This window comes from Meriones unguiculatus, chromosome 2, assembly GCF_030254825.1.
Source record: "Meriones unguiculatus strain TT.TT164.6M chromosome 2, Bangor_MerUng_6.1, whole genome shotgun sequence".
Taxonomy (NCBI): Eukaryota; Metazoa; Chordata; class Mammalia; order Rodentia; family Muridae; genus Meriones; species Meriones unguiculatus.
In genome coordinates, this window is record NC_083350.1 from 134,639,820 (window position 1) to 134,659,292 (window position 19,473).

The 19,473-nt window shown below is 37.7% G+C and overlaps 1 protein-coding gene across 15 annotated transcripts in view; it reads right to left on the reverse strand.

Annotated features, from left to right (window-relative positions):
- The window catches only part of Nlgn1 (neuroligin 1), a 983,309-nt gene that overhangs the window by 122,521 nt on the left and 841,315 nt on the right, over positions 1–19,473 (reverse strand). The gene's annotated exons all lie outside the window — the stretch shown is intronic.

A 19,473-nucleotide genomic window follows, 5' to 3' on the forward strand; every position in this document is an offset into this window, starting at 1 on the left:
TTGAGTAGATAAATTGATTTTATAAACTTGTAAAAATATAATATTGGCTCAGATACACACAATTCCAGCAATAAGCAGAAGGTTTAGTCTTATCTTATTAAAGATTTTGTGTTCTTAGTCTCAGATAAAATTAAAGCTTCCTGCAAAGCATCCACATCCACTTGACGCTCGATGAGTGTTATGTATGGGCATAATCAGTAAGTCCTTTTAAAATCTAATGTATTGGGGACTTGGGAGATATCTCTGAGGACAAAATGTTTGCTTTTCCAGGATGAAGATGCTGGTTTGAATACCCAGCACCAACATAGATAGCTGAGTAAGATCACATGTACCTGTGCTCCAAGTTCAGAAAGGTGGGGACAGCCAGATCCCTGACTGGAATAGGCTGGCTGGCCATTTTAGCCCATCAGTGAGACCTCGTCTCAAACAAATGAGAACTTGAAGAATGATTGAGGAAGGTACCCAACACCAAACTCTCTCTCCCACTCTCTCTGTCTTATTCTCCTTTGCACACACACACACACACACACACACACACACACACACACACACGAGGCATATGAAGCTAAGGTATTTGATGAACAAAAGCAACATTCATCTTTAAATATTTAATGGTCTGTTGAACTCATATTGCTCTTCTCATGAAGAATCATTTCACAGGTAGATGAATGCATAGATACAAGCACACCCAGATGACACTACTATCTACTCCTCAAAGCTGTGTGAACATAACAATTTTAGATGAGAAATTATGGCTAACTACTGTAAAGTTTTACTTCTAATGATTGTATTGATCAAATCAGAAAATTTTAAAAAATATTTCTTTAACTTCTTTTAGTAGCTCACTTTTTTACTCTGTAAGGAAAGCAGTGTTTAAAAAAAGCTCTGTCTCTGGTGATCTTTCTCCAGCATTCATTTTTTTTTCCTCTTCACATTTAAGCCACTAAAAACTGTTCAATGAATGCTCTTCATACAATTTTCTGACATAAGATTTAACTCAGCTTTATGGTTTTGGCTACATTCTTTTGTCCACGTCTACTGTGGAAGCTCTTTAATGAGAAGAGGACCTCTGATGATTCTGAGAACTGCGTGTCTCCAGTTCCACTGCAGGTTTGGCCTAAATCAGACATGCAGCTCTCAGGGTCAGGTACCTTTGTAGTACAAAGCTTCACTGTGGACATCCAGCAACATAACCCAAAGATACAGACATGTCTGCACTGTACTGTGTGTGTTCTCTGAAGGCTGTGTAAAGGATGACGCAGAGACAATATTGTAAAGATTCATGAAACTTAGCCTGTCTGTGATAAGATCATACATAACTAATCTGGAAATGTAATTGTATTCTAACTTAGATATAAGACAAATCAATACTCCACAGATATGCAAACTTATAGTAGACAAAGTGGTTAAGAAAAAATTTATTTTATTTTTTAATTTTTATTTTTTTTAATATTAGTTACAGTTTGTTAACTTTGTATCCCAGCTGTATTCCACTCCCTCTTTCCCTCCCAATCCCACCCTCCCACCCTCATCTCCTCCATGCCCCTTTCCAAGTCCACTGATAAGGGAGAACCTCCTCCCCTTACATCTGATACTGGTTTATCAGGTGTCTTCCGGACTGGCTGCAAAGTCCTCCTCTGTGGCCTAGCAAGGCTGCTTCTCCCTGGGGGGGTGGGGGGTGTCAAAGAGCTTGCCATTGAGTTCATGTCAGAAACAGTCCCTGTTCCCCTTATTAGGGTACCCACTTGGATACTATAACTATGAGCTTGGTCAGTATGTTTGGCACAAAAATAGTCATTTCAAAGTCTGTACAAGCAATTGCAATGCAAACAGGAATACCGTGAAGAATTTTTATTTATTTAAAAAGAAATTATACAATATACCCTTATCACGGTTTCTCCTTCCCCCAACTTGTGCCAGATTATATTTATCTATCTACCTTCCCAACTCCAAACCATTTCTCTCCTTCTTTAGAAAACCATCTGAAAGAGATGACTTCATCAAACCCCTTTCATCAATGCTCAGAGCTCTGTAAAAGGGGAGGAGCTATAAGAGCCAGATACAACAGGATGATGTACATATAAACTCACAAAAACACAAGGGACCTGCACAGGTTCAAGCCATATTGGGCCTCATCACAGAGAGGAGGAAGTGGATGTGAGCTTCCAATCTTAATGTAACATAATTATATTATAATTTATTCATCTTACATCCCAATTGTAGTCCCTTCTCTCTCATCTCCTCTTGGTCCCACCCTCCCTCTGTCTTCCCCCTATTCTCCTCCCCTATTTTTCAGGATTGGGCGCCCTTTTCTGCTACCATCTGACCCCAACCTATCAAGTCTCACTAGGACTGCATCCAAACTCAGGTCCTCTCACTTATGTGACCAGGAATTTTATTCACTGAGCCATCCCTCCCAGGCTGTAGCTATAAAAGCTTGTTTAAATGAGAATAAGTTAGGACTTCATTTCTTCAACAGAAGTCACCATTTCTTTTAAAAATTGATTTATGTATTAATATTGGGGTGGGGTCTATGCGCATGTGGTGGTCAGGAGAGCTCTGGGGTCAGTTCTGTCCTTCAGTTTCAGTGGACTCTGGCGATTGAACATGCACCGTTAGGCTTTCTGCAAGCAGTGCTCTACTCTCTGAGGCGTGTCACTGTTGCAGAGAAGAGTATTTCAAAGTGAAGGAAGAACTGTGCTCATTTCTCTCCTCTGACCATGTGTGATGCTGCTGCAGGGATAATGTGTAAGACCTTACATTTCTGGAGAAAGGAAAGAAACATGTATGTGATTTGTGGAGCCATTTCTGGACATGTGAGAAATGTCTGGGATTCTAAGACTTCAAAGGAAGAATGAAGTGTGTGATGGGAAACATTCTGTTGAAGGTAATGTCCCCTTAATGCAGGCATGCTATTTGAGATTTGTGGTCTATGGCTATAGCAACGAACATGCCTGATCTCCCATGAACTCAAAAGCTAGGCAGAGTCAGCCTTGGTTAGCACTTGGATGAGAGAGTATTGTATGAAAGGCACAGCCATTGTGTATAGTGGTCAGTGTGCTGGAGTTAACTTGATGCTTGAGAATTTGTTAGCAAGAACTCCATCATTGATTAACCCGTATTAACGTCCCTATATTTCGGAATGTTAGGACTTTTGATTTTTTTCCTTGTATTTTCTACTAATATAAAACTAGTCATGTACCTCTCTCAATAAGTGTGTGGTGTATACATGTGTGTGTATATATATATATATATATATATATTTGTGTTTGTATGCATGTATCTATATGAGTTCACAGATACATGTGCATCAGCACACAGAAACCATAGGTAAATGCTGGGTGCTTTTCATCTAGTACTCACTGTGTTACTTTTATAGACAAGTTCTTCCTCCCCATACACTAAATCTGGAGCTCACTAAGTTGGCAATACTGAGTGACCAGGAAGCCCAGGGCTCCTCCTGCCTGTTGATCACGGGGCTGAGATTACAGGTGTGTGGTGCCAAGGCTTCCTTTCACATGAGCACTAAGGATCCACATACAGATCCTAAGGCTTGCATGGCAAGTACTTTAACAATTGAGCCATCCCTCCCACCTCTTGCCTCTTCTTTTTAATCTGCACTTCTTGAATAATTGCCAGATCTTGGACACATCTGTCACATCAATCCCTGTCGGTAGAAAAGGACCTCATTATTCATATGGGATCACAGAGTAGTGCTGTGTGACTTACACAGTCCTGGCTCACTTAGCAACTCTGCTTCAGTCCTGCCCTAGAAAAGAACTGGCTCTAGAACCGTGGTACTCAGTGAGGGGCGGCTATAGCTTGGGAAACACATTTGTCAATGTCTCACTGCATATTTGTTTATTGTAACACAAAAGTTGCCGAGGTCAGCAAAACTGTCAAGTACTATACAATCCACAAGACAGACCTCCACAGCACAGGAGAAAGCACAACATCTCCTAAGTGAGGAGACAAAGAATCCAAGGATGACAACAAAACAACAGTTTGTTGCCAATCAACTTCACTGAAACTCGTTAACCTCATATAAAGAGGAGGTCAGGATTCTTTTTTTAAGTGCCACCGCACAGTTACACTTAACAGAAGAACAGTGTTTACTTTGAATTCCTATTTTTGGATATTTTGGAGAAAATCACTTTCTTTTGCATGGCTTTCCCGAGAGTGTGTGGCTCACTTGACTAGAAAGGTTCTTTCTACAAAAATGACTACATAGTGACTACTTTGATGATTTTAAACATAGGTTTTAAGAATACCAGGACAATGTTTATAAGTGCTGGGTTTTTTTTTGTAAATAGGGGGTAAAATAGAAATTATACATCAATTGTGTCAAAATAAGCATATCTTAAGAATATGTACAGTAAAAGATGAATTAACAAGTCATCTTTAGAAACATGGAATCCCTGTGTAATTTATAATTTTCATCTTCCTGCTATTATCTTTGTAAAGGCTGTCAAATAAATTTATTATTACAGTTTAACAATCAACTTCAGTGGTATACTTATCTGTGTTTCTTAAGGGACCCAGTTTCTTTAATTCTATTTTGTTTAATTATTTATTGTATGCTATCTTGATTTTTACTTCTAAGTAACTTCAAATATTTTTAGAGATAGTTGAGATACATTGTTTAATGTTGTTTTTAGCTTGTTAAGATTTATTCAGTTACTATATCATTTTTACAGAGTGGTAACAGGTTGGAAGGCCATAAAATATAAACTTTACTGTCCTTATATGTGAAAATAGTTATAATTTAATATGAAAATCGATATAATCATGTGAAGCAATGCTAAACATAGCAGAAAAATCACAGAGGACAGGAACCCACAAATAATACAAATACATCTGAGTCCTCTTTGTGAAGTAGAGAATCAAAAGGTTTGGATAAAGTGGGCCATTGGCTTCCAAACAAGTAGGGAAATCAGAAGACAGAGCTATCCTGAAGGAGCGGAGTGGAGGGAAAGCACAGTTAACCCACGGTAGCTACATTCAGGCTACACTTGGTGTTTGAGGTCTGGCATTAGTGGCATCTTGCTTAACGTTTCAGGGGAGATCAGAACTGTGTGATTAAATTCTGATCAGTAAAACCCTGGGAATGTTATAAAGCATGCACGTTAATGCACTCTAAAAATTTTGTCTTTTTATTAAATATAAAAATTATGAGCACCAGAGAATATCACACCTGATGAATGGAGTTATGATAACTTTCTTGCTTTCCTGTTAAGAATTTGCTTCTTCATGGTATCCTTATACAAACAAACAACAGCAAGAAAACAAAACATTTTACTGACTAGCTGGTCATTTTTAAGTTCAGTATTAATATACACAGAAGTGTGGAATCGTGGTTAAAGGACATAATTTTTTCTTGGAAGGGTTTCAAAATGCCACTTTTCTAGAGCTGGTCCTGTGGTTTATACTAGCATGGCATTATTGTGCACAGCTGCAGCTCGGTGGCCTGAAGAGTCATGTTTTCTTTTCCTGTTTTATCATACATCCTTTCATTATGGCTAGGCACGTAGTAAGAGCTATGTAAATGTTTGCTGAGAATACAGAAGAATGAAATAATACAAATAGTTACCATGCAGACCTATTGTTATGAATGTCATATTGTTTTTGAACCCCTAATTAACAATCCCTTAGGTATATGGCAATTACAGGCTTTTATTTTTTTGTTTTTTAGATGGTGTGTGCACCAAACATACCTGTATATTTTCGTGGAAGTAAATTCAGCTATTGAAGTGCTAGTAAATTTGGAGATACTTCTCCAGTATTAATCATACGTCATGAAAAGAGGATTTACAGGAAGCAAGGTAAGAGAGCTAGGAGAGAAAGCTATTAAGCACAGCTTCAGGGTGGAGCTGATTGGTCATTCATGGCCAAATGAGCAGATTAGACAACATTGCAGTTTACATTTATTTATGTGCCTGTAGTCATGGAGAAGGATCTGCCATTTAGCTACAGGGATGTAAACTCCACAGCTAATCTCGGACTTCTGTTAGATTGCCCTGGACATATTGTGCCTGCTTCCAAATGTAATCTAACATCCTGACACTGAGCAAAAAAACTAACACATCTAAAAAGTGACACATTTTTTTCTAAGACCTTTCTTTAAAAAAAAAAAGTGCAGACTCTACAGATAGGAAAACATCTCTACTTCCAATCAAATAGGAGGAAAGCTAATACTGACAGAATTTAAAATTCATTGTTTAGTTTACTGGCTGCAAACTGTGTCGTGTCACGTTCTTCATTGAATGGCACACATTCTTTTGTCAAAGCATGTTTTTGCTAAATGCACACCAGAATGTTGGTAATTGGGGCATGCAAATTTGTTCTGCAACTAAGAACAAGAGGAGGATTTAGAAGTTATTTTAGTGTGGCAGTACATTTATGTTTAAAGTGCAATAATATACATGTCATTACCATGCATTATTCATAATCAGTGTCTTGAAGTGAAGGCCTCTTCCAAATATATTAAGAAACTCTAATTCACAATAATCTAATTAATTCTCACACCCTGCTTTACTCTGATTTCAGCAACTGTGAATCTTTGGGGTGGATAATATCTCGGGGATCTCAACAAACACTTCATAGACCATATCCAGCTAGTTTGGCCCTCACAATGTGTATATATATATATATATATATATATATATATATATATATATATATATATCAGAATCTGAAGATAGAAAGCTTGTGCTAAAAACAATCAAGATTTTTCAGTCTTTTTGTGTGAGGGGGGAATTAGGGCATTTAATTTTTTTTTTCTTTTTTCAGAAGTGCTGTCAACAATGAGCCTGAGGGTCAGGTGGTGATAACTGGCTATAGCCAGATAGACCTGCAGAGGGCAAAGGTGATGTCTGATTTCAGCCAGTCCCTATGACAATGACTGGGTTCCATTAGCCTAAAGAGGAATTCTAGGGAGACCTGTGAATATGTACCGCTGCTACCCATGATATTCTGACACACTTCCTACTTCAAATCTCTAATGTTGGATTTAGGTGTAGTTGACATGACTAAAAAGTATGGGCTACATCAGGAATATTTCTTTAAAATGAGCGGGAGGTTCTGTCCCCTCCAGGTCTTCCTATCTCCCCCTTCTTTCATAAGATTCCCTGCACTCTGCCCAAAGTTTGGCTCTGAGTCTCACCATCTGCTTTGATACCCTGATCAATACAGTCTTTCAGCGCTCTCTGTGGTAGGCTCCTGTCTGTTTCCTGTTTTCTCCCTCTTCCAGTGTCTGTCCCATTTGCCTTTTTGAGGAAGGATTGATCATCTTACCCAGGGTCCTCCTTCTTGCTTAGCTTCTTTAGGAGTACAGATTTTCATATGTTTATCTAATATTATATTTCAAATATCCACTTGTAATTGAGTATATATGATGTGTGACTTTCTGCTTCTGGGTTACCTCACTCAGGATGATCTTTTCTAGTTCAGAGTCAAAAACTGTGGGCCCAGGGGCCCCTGCAAAGATCAATACTCCAACCAATGACCATGCTTGAAGAAGACATAGAACCCCTGTTTAAATGCAGCCCATAGGCAACCCAGTCTCCAACTGGGTGCGTTAATAAGGGAAGCAGGAGGTGAGTCTTTGATCACCTCCCACTGGGAGTTCAGCCTTGCCAGGCCACAGAGAAAGACCTTGCAGCCAGTCCTGATGAGACTTGATAGGCTAGGGTCCTGTGAGGACCTGGAGGATCTCCCCTATCAGTGGACTAGGGGAGGGACATAGGGGGAGAGGAGGGAGAGAGGGTGGGACTGGGAGGTGATGAGGGAGGGGGCTACAGCTGGGATACAAAGTGAATACGTTGTAATAAATAATAAATAAATTTTAAAAATGAATTGGAGGTTAATCAGAGCTAGCAGGCTGGTTCAATAGGCATCCCTATACACAATTATGCTGATTGATTTATATAATTGTCCTCTCTGATGTAATGGATTAAAGTCCAGTAAGCATGTGTTATGTTCCATTTTCCTACACATGAACATGACAAGATGTTTCTCTTTGGTCAGTGTGTTTTTACTGGCCAGCATCAAGACTAGGGTAATTTTAGATCATTACAAAATAAAAAGGTGACTTGTATATAAAGAATACAGACAGTTAATGTAAAAATACCGACAGCTACAGTTAGCATTTGTAAATTAATTAATTTTCTTGTCACTATGACAAAATACCTGGAAAATGCAATATATCAGAGCAAGGGTTTATTTTGGTTCACAGTTTCAATATACAATCCTTTCGTCTTGGGTCATACTCTGTAGGTGCAATCTATCATGGTGGAAACAATGTCAGCAGGTGCCAGACGGTTGCTGACGAGGTGGGCAGTCACAGATCAGGGAAAAATGAAGGCTGGAGCTCTTTCCCTTTCTAGCCCAGTCTACCAGGATACAAAATGGCTCTGACACTGCCCACGGCTATAGATGAGCCCTTCCAGCTTCATTAACTTAATCTAGATAATCTCACTCACGAGCAGAAGTTTGTCTCCTATGTGATTCTAGATTCTGTCAAGGTGGCAGTCAATATTAACCACCAGTGGTGAAGCAGTGTCTGTCCTAAGGTCATAGGGTGAAGGCTTGGATTCCTGTGCTACAGTGTTCATATGTGAAACTCTTGGGAGAAGCCCAGGTTATGAAGACTCCTCCGGATAAGTTAATTTATTTGCTTATTCATAACTGTAGCTGGGAAGTGGCAGAAACTTTGGATGTGGGGCCTAGCGGAAGGGAGAAGTTGATGGTATTCATCTTTAAAAGACGTATTTGTCCTCAGCCCCTTCCCTCTCATCCTTTGTTTCCAGGCTACCATGATATGGGAAGTTTTTATTTGTTATATGCCACACAACATGCTTTCTGCATTACCATCAGCCTGAAAGCAATAAAACCAGCCAACCACAGGCTAAAATCTCTGATCCAGGAGCTAAAGTAAATGTTTCTTTCTCAAGCTTAAGTCGCTCATGGTCAGGTCCAACAACATGGACCTATCAGACAAGGGGATGAATCATGTCTCATACAGCAGATAACTGCAACCAAAATAGCCTGTACAAAAACAATTACCTTTGCTGTAATCTTCCATATCAGACCATGGGCAGGTACCAGCGGGCAGGTACATTGTGGATAACAGCGTTACTATCTAGTTTGTCTCATCTAAACTCATCTAAACGTAGAATCCATGTGAATGTTGTACTGTTACTTTTCCGAGTCTATTTATAGAGATGAAATATCATGATCAAGGAAGGTTGCTTTTTAAAGGCTTTAGAGGATTTTTTATGATAATTGCATATCTTTTAGCTATGTAATGTGTTTTATGCTGATAAAGTGTGTGTCAGAATCATGTTCCTTATCATTTCAACACTGTATTAAAAATAAGTGTGGGAGGGTGGAAGGTCAAAGGATAGCAGAACAAAATCTGCTAACAATAGCTTATATTCACTCACATTCATATGTTAATGGGAATTTTTGATTCTTCACTATTTTAAAAAATTCATTTAATTTTTAATCCCTTGTATGTGTATTGGCTAGCTTTTGTCAACTTGAAACAAATGTAAAAAAAAAATCTCAATTGAGGAATCACCTCTATCAGAAGGCATATCTGTGTGGCTTTTATTGATTGTATGTGGAGGACTGGGATCACTGTAGATGTACTTACTATCCCTAAGCAAGAGAGGCTGGGCTCTGGCTGGGCTCTGGCTGGGCTCTTTAAAAAAGGGATGCAGCCAACAGGGAATAAGTCAGTAAGCAGGCTCCCTCCCTGATCTCTTCTTCAGTTTCTGCCTGATGCTCCTGCTTTGACTTCCCTTGATGAGCAACTAAAATCAGCAAGTTGAAACTTATCCTGCCCCCACCAGGTTGGTTTTGGTGAAAGTAGTTTATCATAGCAATACAGACTGAACTGGGATAGCACAGGTATGTCCGTGTGGAGTATGTGCACATCAGGCAGGTGCCCACGGTTGCCAGAAGAGGAAACTGGAGATCCTGGGACTGCAGTTATAGGAAGTTATGATCCACACAGACATGGTTGCTTGGTACTAACCCAGAATCTCTGGAAGAGCAGTAGTACATGTTCTTAATCACTGGGATGTTTTCATGTGTAGATACATGCAAGTGTAAGCATGTATGTTTGTTTGTGTGTAAACAGGTATGTGTGCATACACCAGTCGAAATATAGTGTGGCTTTCCCTTCCTTCCTTCCTTCCTTCCTTCCTTCCTTCCTTCCTTCCTTCCTTCCTTCCTTCCTTCCTTCCTTCCTTCCTTCCTTCCTCCCTTTTTTTCTTTCCATTATTTTTGAGACAGCATTTTTCTAGGTATCCCTGACTCTCCTGGCACTTACTTTGTAGACCAGAATGGTCTCTAATTCAGAGATCTAGCTGCCTTTACCTCCTGAGTGCTGAGATCAAAGACATGCATCACCATGCCTGGCTCAACGTGATTTTTCTTACAAATTTTGATCACAGTTGAAGAATGTTGCAAATGTTATGTTGTTTCTTTTTTGCTAAAGTTCATAATATGTAACAAAATTCTGTGAATACTTTAAGAAGGAGTGAAGTTCAGATTTAAAGTATCCTTTTAAGTCCATCGTTTTAGTGAGCATTACAATGCAAAAACCTTTACTAGAAGGTATTACAACATTGCAAATCAAGAACAATGCCTCATCTTCGACATTTAGGGCACTGCAGAGCCATCTCAAAAAGGTCCTTTTATTGGAATATTGTCAAATGTGCTGGAAAATGAAGGAGCCATGGCATGGCCAAGACTGATGACTCACTTACAAAATCAACACACAGTGTAGTTTTCTCTAATGCGTTTCTGTTAAACTGTTTTCTCTAATCTTAAGCGTGTTCTTTCTTTCTGTGACTATGAAGTAGCCACACTAATGAATCAGTCGGCATTGCTTTATTGGGCTTCGTACATGTTATTTAGCCTATCGTTAATTTCAGCCAGAATTTCTTTATAAATTATAAACTCAGGAGGAATAGATATATCAGTGGCTGGAATATCTGGCTGTAGTTAAACCGTATTTCAGAGTTGTGATGACTGTGGTATGCTGAAAGGCTTCAAGCCTGGCAAATCCCATGAAAGCCAGGTCTCAGCAGACAAAGGGTTTGTGTTTTAGCATAAACACCCTTCAGCTGGTGGAGACTTGTCTCGTTAACATCCAGATTCCATTTCACACAGAATTGTTTTCTAAAGCACCAAAAGCAAATGAGTATTCATCAACACAGATGATGTCAGAAACAGAGCTAAACAAGCAGAATCTAAAAAAAACAGTCAAAGCAGTTGATAGTTAAATGGTTAAAAACCATTTAAATGTTAAAAGCCACTTAACTCATGCAGTTTCTAAGCTGTATTTTTAGGATCAAATGCATGCTGTAAGATCATTAGGAAAAGTAAGCAAATTATGAACATATAATAAAAAATTATGGCAATGCCTGATGGGAAGGGGTAAGATCAGAAGGACCCGTAAGACTATATGTTTTTGCTTCTTAAGCTAGATTTATAGAACCTGTGTGTTTCAGTTGTGTTTATGTTTTATACACATGCTATAAATAAGATAAATGATAGCATTAAGTCATACATTTTTATGTGCTTCATGTTTAATTTATAAAACTAAAGCAGAGAACTGGTCCTTGTGTTTTAGCCTCTGGTTTATACTTATATAAATTATGAACTAAAGTCACATTCTTCATTTTCAGTCATCTATTTACTGCTCATCTCTCCCTCTTTCCAAAAGGAGGCAAGTTTCATAAGGTTGTCAACTAATCCCCTTGGTTCCTTGCTCAGGACCGGAGTGTCCCTGCCTATCAAACAGGAGGTACTACTGAGTATAGTTATTAGCTGGCTTAATAAATCATTTAAGGTATATCAACTTAGTAGTATGAGGCGGCATATGGTCTATGCATATTTCTATTAAAGGTCACAGATTTGAGATATATTTGCTGGGAATGAAATTTTCAGAGAATTAATCAGCTTTCTCATCAGAGTTTTCTTTACATGAATCCCCTGCCTCTCTTCACACACCCAAACACAGACCTCCATGATTTCAATTATTCACAGGAGGCATTTTGAATTTTGGTAGTTAATGAGTCTTCCTGTGACAGGATAAAAGATTAGGAAACACTTGAGTTACTCCTCTCATCTACTCTGTCACTGGATAGGAAAATTACTCAGGTTTCCTGAAGGATATAATCTTATCCCTGTTAACTGCCTGAAAAATAATTTGCTTGTATTGAAAGAATCTCTTTTCCTTGTTAATTTCCTAATGAAAAACAGTATAAAAACTATTACTTAAATGGTATGCAAAATCTGAGAGTACTTAATCTACAGGAAGGCTAGAAAAATGAAATGAACTGGAAAAACAATTATAAAATGAGCTAAGGCACTATTAAACAACACTTAACATCCATATTTTAAAATTTTGTTTTTACTCAATTTTTATCTCACTTTAATTACTTTAAGAATAACAAATGTTGGGGCTTGAAAGCAAAGATTAAAATAACTCTTAATATTATTTCCAAAAATTTCCATACATATTTCACATTTTATGTGTTTATATATTTCCAAATTATACACACATACACACACACACATATACACACACACATACAAAATCGCAATTAAAGTTATTTAAGATGTAAAAAATGGAGGGGAAAGGAAGCTTATTTTTTCAACTAATTTCTCAAGATTTATTATTTGTAATTGAAACCACCTATGGGATAAAAAAGAAACTGAAGGACAGGTTGTCAGCCAAGAAAAAAATCAAGAACAGTAATATTTGAGAAAGGAAAGGCATGGCACTCAGTAATTGCTGTCACTATGAGTGACATACTGATAGGAATGACCAACTTCCAATAGTATAAAATTTAAAAACTTGCTTTTTCTTTGTCTCATTTTTTCATCCATAAAATGGGTATAACAATTATTCTCATACTCTGACAGGAATTTAAATAGCAATAAAAATTGTATCCATAAAATGCTTAGACATGTACCTAGCTTATAATATATTTTCTAATAAAATTTACTTCTATTTCCCTGAAAATTTCACTTAACAGTACAATTCCCTCATCTATATGTACTATGTAATATGCGCACATACATGCTTCCTACCACACATCCTAGCAATTTCAGAGATCCTCAAAACCCAACATGTGTCAGACATATAATCCCAGGTCTAAACAAAGCTAAGTTTTCCTTTCCCTAGTAAAGTGAAATTTAAATAGTTTCTAACCAAGTCTATTCTGGAATATATCCAGACATTAATTAGAGAAAGTCAGATCTGGACTGAACTAGTTTTGGGTACATGCACAGTAATGCAAAATTGTATCATTTAGCAAATGATACCCATTATTTACCATGTTATGACCACGCATAATTGGATTAGGCTGTGTTTACAACCAGTTGCATTATTGGAAGGGATGTATGAAGTAGAAAAATTAATCACTGACCTATTCTTTCCATGAAAATGGGGAAGTAATCTCTTCAGTAATGAAGCTCCTCCTCCTTTTAAATACACAAAAGGAAGAGTTGAAGAGTGAGCAGGGTCTTGGGTGGAGGTGGAGTGAATACTCCTTCCTCTGTGCTCCATAGTCAATCTTGACAGTTGTCACCCTCTATAATCTGTGATGGTGCTTTGCTCTAAGCAAAGTTGCCTTCCTACTTTTGTAAATCTGTGTGAGCCCTTATTTTCAGAGGTAAAACACCTGGCAGGGAGCCTAATCACAGTAACAAGACAATATTAAAGCTTTCCCTTTAGAAAATACACATGAAGTATTAACTCATTTATGGATATGAGTGCGTCTGTCAAAAATCATAAATTAAGTAGATCAATTAAGGTGTAAAATAATTTATCTTGTCTAAAATCAGGTCTTTAAAGGTGCTCAAAGCAAATAATGCAAAGCATGAAATCTTGTGGGTATCTCTAATTCTAAAGAAGAAATGTATTTATGAGAAGGAAAAGTAAGCCAAAGGTGCAGAGAAAGCAGTAGCAAGTGACTTATCTGAATGAGGACTGTTATCTGAAATGTAAGCAGGGCTCTCAAATTTCATCAACAAAACAAATGGTTTATTAGCAGAGAAAATATCTGATGGGGTTAATGCACATGTAATGAGTAGGAAAATAAGTCTGAGATACCATTGGGATGTTCAGAATCCAACACAGTGACATCACTATAGTATGCTCAGGATATGAAAACACTTCGTTGCTGACGAAAATGTCAAATAGTTCAGCTGCTTTACAAGACATTCTGGTGCTTTCTTACCAATACCGATGTACTCTCACAATACGAGCTGGCAATCACACCCTTCGTCCATAGATGAAAAGACAGAAACTTAGATTAGTTCAATACAAAAATTCTGCACACACTTATTTACTTCACTTCATTCATAACTGCCAAAACTTGGAAGCAATCAAGTTGTCCTTCAGTGGGTGAAAGGAGTCACTGATATCTCCAGACAAAAGAGCATTATTTCGTTCTCAAAAAAAAAAAAAAGAAAAAGAAAAAAAGGAACTATCACACCATGAAAAGCCACAGAGGATGGTTAAGTGCTTTTTACTGAGTGAAAGAATCTTCCCTGAAAATGCTAGACACTGTATGATTCCTGAAAAGTCGGACTAAAGGGGAACATAAAACAGACAGTAGGAGTCAGGACTAGTGATGAATTCACAAATGCAAAGGGCGTGAAGACAGTGAAGCTATCCGAGGTGGCACTCCCATGGCTATTTGTATGATTATACATTTGTCAAGACTGATGGATTGTGCACCTAGAGTGAACCCTAAAATCTACGGACTTTTGTAGATAATGAAGAGTCGATCGTGGTCCAGTATAAAAAGAGGCTTATTAACAGGAGGTTGCATAACTAAATAAAGAATATATACTTACTAAAGAAGTCATGAATTTGAGAGGAAATGAGAGTGTGGCTCAGACACTAGAACAGTTGAAGAGCAGAGGGATGGTTGGACATGATGTAAAAATAGTACTCTTATGAAATTCTCAATTTTAAGTTAAAATATTGTTTTTAAAATGCATCTGGTATTTCAAGGTTAGGATTTTTAATTTAAATGTGTATATGTGTTATTATGCATGTGCATGAGCCAGCAACTGAGTCCACACAAGGGCGTCATATCTTCTGACTAGGTGGCTGTGTCCCAAGGGATATTATGTTTTGAACTGAACTCACTGGTAAGAGCAGTGAATGCTCTTAATCTCTAAGTTATCTCTCTAGCCCTGTCACCTGATGTTTCAATATCATTCTGTAACAAGCATACTATTAGTAGAATATAGCCTTACTTTTCAACAGAAGATTTCATAGCTAAGTATTAAATATTGGCTGAAATCCTTTTTAGGTACAATTTTAAAACAACTAGAAAATTAAGTGTCAGTTAAATTTTTCTATTTACATACTAAAGTAAATTAATAAAGCTAGATTATTCCATTTTAGAGATGTATTTATTTTTATTTTATGTGTATAGTTTGTGGTTGTTTTTTTTTTTTTTTTGGCCTGCATTTAAATATGTGTAACACGTGGATTCTGTGCTCTGATATGCTAGAACACCAGATCCTCTGGAACTGGAGTTACAGATGACTTATAGCTATCATGGGAAAACAGCTTTGTTCCTCTTGGAAGGCAAAAGTGCTCTTATCCACAGAGACATCTCTCCAGTTTCCTAATATGTTTTTTAAATAATTAGCATTTTCCCTTATGTTTTACCATTTTGTGAATACTGAGAAATAAATGAGAAAATCTATGGCAATATCTAGAACTTTGAAGCTATGCAGAATGAATATTGTGAGCTGGAGAAATAATATTGTGAGCTAGAGAAAATAATGTATAATACATTATAACAAAAATTCAAATAATTCAAATCTCTTTATGGTTAAAAGGAGACAATCTAGCTTGCTTAAAACAATTTCCATAAATTTCAAAACAGTTCCTATCTGTAATTGAAATGAAAAGAGATTCTATATATGTATATGGAGATTTTATGAATACTAACCTGGCCACGTTAAACTTCCTTACACAAATAACAAATCAAATCATTTTATCAGATCCTATGTTTTAACAAAGGGCATCATTGGGACATAGTGTAAATGGTAACTTTGAGTCAAATGTACCAGCAGTGCAGCTGGAGTGGCCAGTTTCAGCAGTGTTGAAGACTGATGTATGCTCCGCAAGCACTCATGAGATATATTCTCAGACCTCAGCCTTTTGTTTATTTGTTTCTGTTCTAGAAATGGTCTTAAGACATATCCCCTTCTAGCTGGGATTCACTGTGTAGATCATACTGGCCTGGAACTTACTATGTAAACTAGGGTGGCCTTCAGCCCCCAGAGATCTGTTTGCCTTTGCCCCGAGTTGCTGGAATTAAAGACACTTGGCAAGTGACCTGTTTTCTCTTTGCCAGTGGTGTAGATGACAGTGGCCATGCCCAAGAGTAAGTAAGTAAATGAATTCTAGAATGGGGTGGGAATACGACATTTTTTGGATGGTCTCTTTCTTTTTATACCTTCTTAATATTAGGAACTTGACTAGAGTTGAAATCAGAAGCTGTGGGTGTACTCCAGTAATGCTTCTCTTTACGGAAGAAAAACTGAAGTAATACACCGGCATTTTCCCAAAGAATTGCTGAAATAATACATGTGTGTTGTTTTACTGTGCATATTTACAGTCTTTTGTCATCCTTGGATACTAAATGACATATGGTTCTTCTAGTAGGACACAGGAAAAAAAAACCTAAAGCAAGACTTTTTAAAGTTAATTCATAACTATTTTGTGTGACATTTTAAGAAATTCATTAAATTTGACAAATAGAGTTTAGTATCTCCAAAGATGACATGAAAAGCCTGAAAGCATGGGATTGGAAAGATGGCTCACTGTTCAAGAGTGTGTTTGCTCCTCCAGAGGATCCAGTTTCAGTTTCCCCCACCCATGTCTGTAGTTCACAGCCACAGGCAACCAAATTCCAGAGGTCTCACACTACAATCCACTTCCTTCAGGAATGTACACTCACATGGCAAATGCTCACACAGGCACAGATGCACTCACACACACACACACACACACACACACACACACACACTGAAAATCTTAATTGATTCTCATAGGTTGTATGTACCCATCAGGTGAAATCTAGATTGTAACTGAGGTAAGAGACTTCTAAACTTAAAAAAAAAATACAGAAAATTGTAATTTGCAGTTTATATTTTTATCAGTCTTATAAACTCATGAAGGTGAGAGAAATTATTATGAACTTTTATGTTGTATTCGCAGGCATACTTCATTTTCTATTAGACAAAAACACATGTAATTCAAGAAGGCAGAAATTATGACAGGGCTTTCAAAACTATGCACAATAAGAACATGAACATAATGTGTGGAATGTAAATTAGTGAGTGTTCAAGAACAAAGAAAAGATTCCGCGGTTGACTTCATTTGGGCAATTTGGCTGTGTGACTCCACTTTCCAATGGGACGAACAGGTATTGGCCAGAAATCAATCAAACGATAAAGGGTGGTGCATTTCAGTCCATGATCCCGGGCTTCTTAGTGTTGGAGACAGTAGTAAGACAGAGCATTGTAGCAAATGGTGGAGGGGGAAAGCTGTCTGGTTTATCCCACATTGGAAGGAAAGGGTGTGGGGTCCAACCATGTCTCCATAGTACTGCTATGAACCAAGCTTTCAGGATCAGAATTTGGCAACACTTCATGTGACTGTCACACTATCAGCACTTCACACCTCCAAATGGCCAGTGTACCAGCACGTCCTGCAGGAAAACCCCTCCTTGACTCAGCCACATGCCCTTCACATGTCTGGCCTGTATCAGGCAGAGAATTAGGATATAATTAACCTTGGAGCAGTCCGAATTACTTTGAAGAAAGTGCAATGAGATGTAAATTGCTGAAGTTTAAATAATGGTTTTCATAAAAAAATGACTTTTCTAATTTTAATAGTTAGATTATCATCATTTTAAGTACATGTAGGGCAGGGACTATATTTTATTCCTTCTTTTATCTCTTTGTAACTAATAATTGCTGGACACTTAAAAACCAGTTTTAGATGCCTACAACATTATTCAATTGCCATGAGGAACTGCTATTTTTGTCCAAGATAAAAATAAGGCATGACCAGTTTTTCTTAGACTGAGTCACTAAATGGTGAAGGAAAAATATTAGAACTCAGGCTGTGAGGTCACACTTTCAGAGGAGGCAGAAAATGTATCCTGCTCTTTGAGAGTGGGAGACAGTGCTCAACATTCATTAGTCAGTTTCCTCATCATCTCCCTCCTCAAATACAGAGCAACATTGCCACCACTGAGAAGATTAAATAGACTTACATTTCTCTGTTGACATATATAGACAAACATAGACACACTCGGACACACACACACACCTTAACTAAGAACACTGCAAAGCATGAAGAATGCTGTTGTGATAAATATGTCCAATCTTTAAGCACCAAGAACAGAGACTTGAGATCTTCAGCAGAATTTAGGTCTGAACGAGAATGCCCATGAAGACAGAGACTGAAATTCCTATACTACACTTGACTGACAGCTGAAACATGGGAAAGTTTTTAGTGAAAGTTGAATAAATGAATATACAACTGATCCTTCTCCACTTGGGTGTGGCACTGCATCCTGGCAGTCCAGCTGACGAATGCTAAAGTTTGTAAACTTTGGGATACATGAGTTAGCATCAGTGTCTGTGAGGAAAAGCTGGACGATGTGCTTAGAAATGACCGGGTCCTGCAGTTTCTGGATGCAGCAAACACTACAAATAAGATATATACGTGTCTTACTTTGCTCTGCATAGCAATGTGAAAATCCCTAATATTTCAGTGATTTCACATATTTTTGGAGCATATAGACATCTGCTGTGTCCTCAGAGTGCAGACTGTTCAGTTACTAAGGATGGTTTCAATCTTGCAGTTCTAAAACGATTTCCAGATGAAGCAAAGATCAAAGGCTTCCACATGTGTGCCCATCTTTAGACATCCGAGAATAGAAAAAAAAAATCCAGGTTTTGGAAATAAGTAGAATTTGAGAATTTGAAAATGGTTCTTCACCCATATCAGAAGCTTTCTGTGTTGCTGAATTGTGACTTCTGACGATATATTAATAATTTCCATTCCTGCCTCTTACCAGATCTAGGTCTGAATCTTAAAAATGGCTTTCCTCTGAGCTATTCCACTAAAATAATTGAAAATTACTCAGTCAAAACAGTTCTAATTTCTAAAATTTATGCTCCATACTCAGTGTCGTGGCTTGAATACAAGATCTTCCCCAATGAGGGCAAGACTCTCCAGCCAACGGTGATATTTTGTGAGGGAAGCCTTACGATGTTTCTGGGAGCATCTTTTGAAGGGTGTCAAAGCATTGATCCTCTAGTCTTTCACCTTCCTGTTAAACTGTAGGTGAGCTGATTTTCTATTTTACACATTCTCATTACCACAACATTCAGCCTCAACCCTAA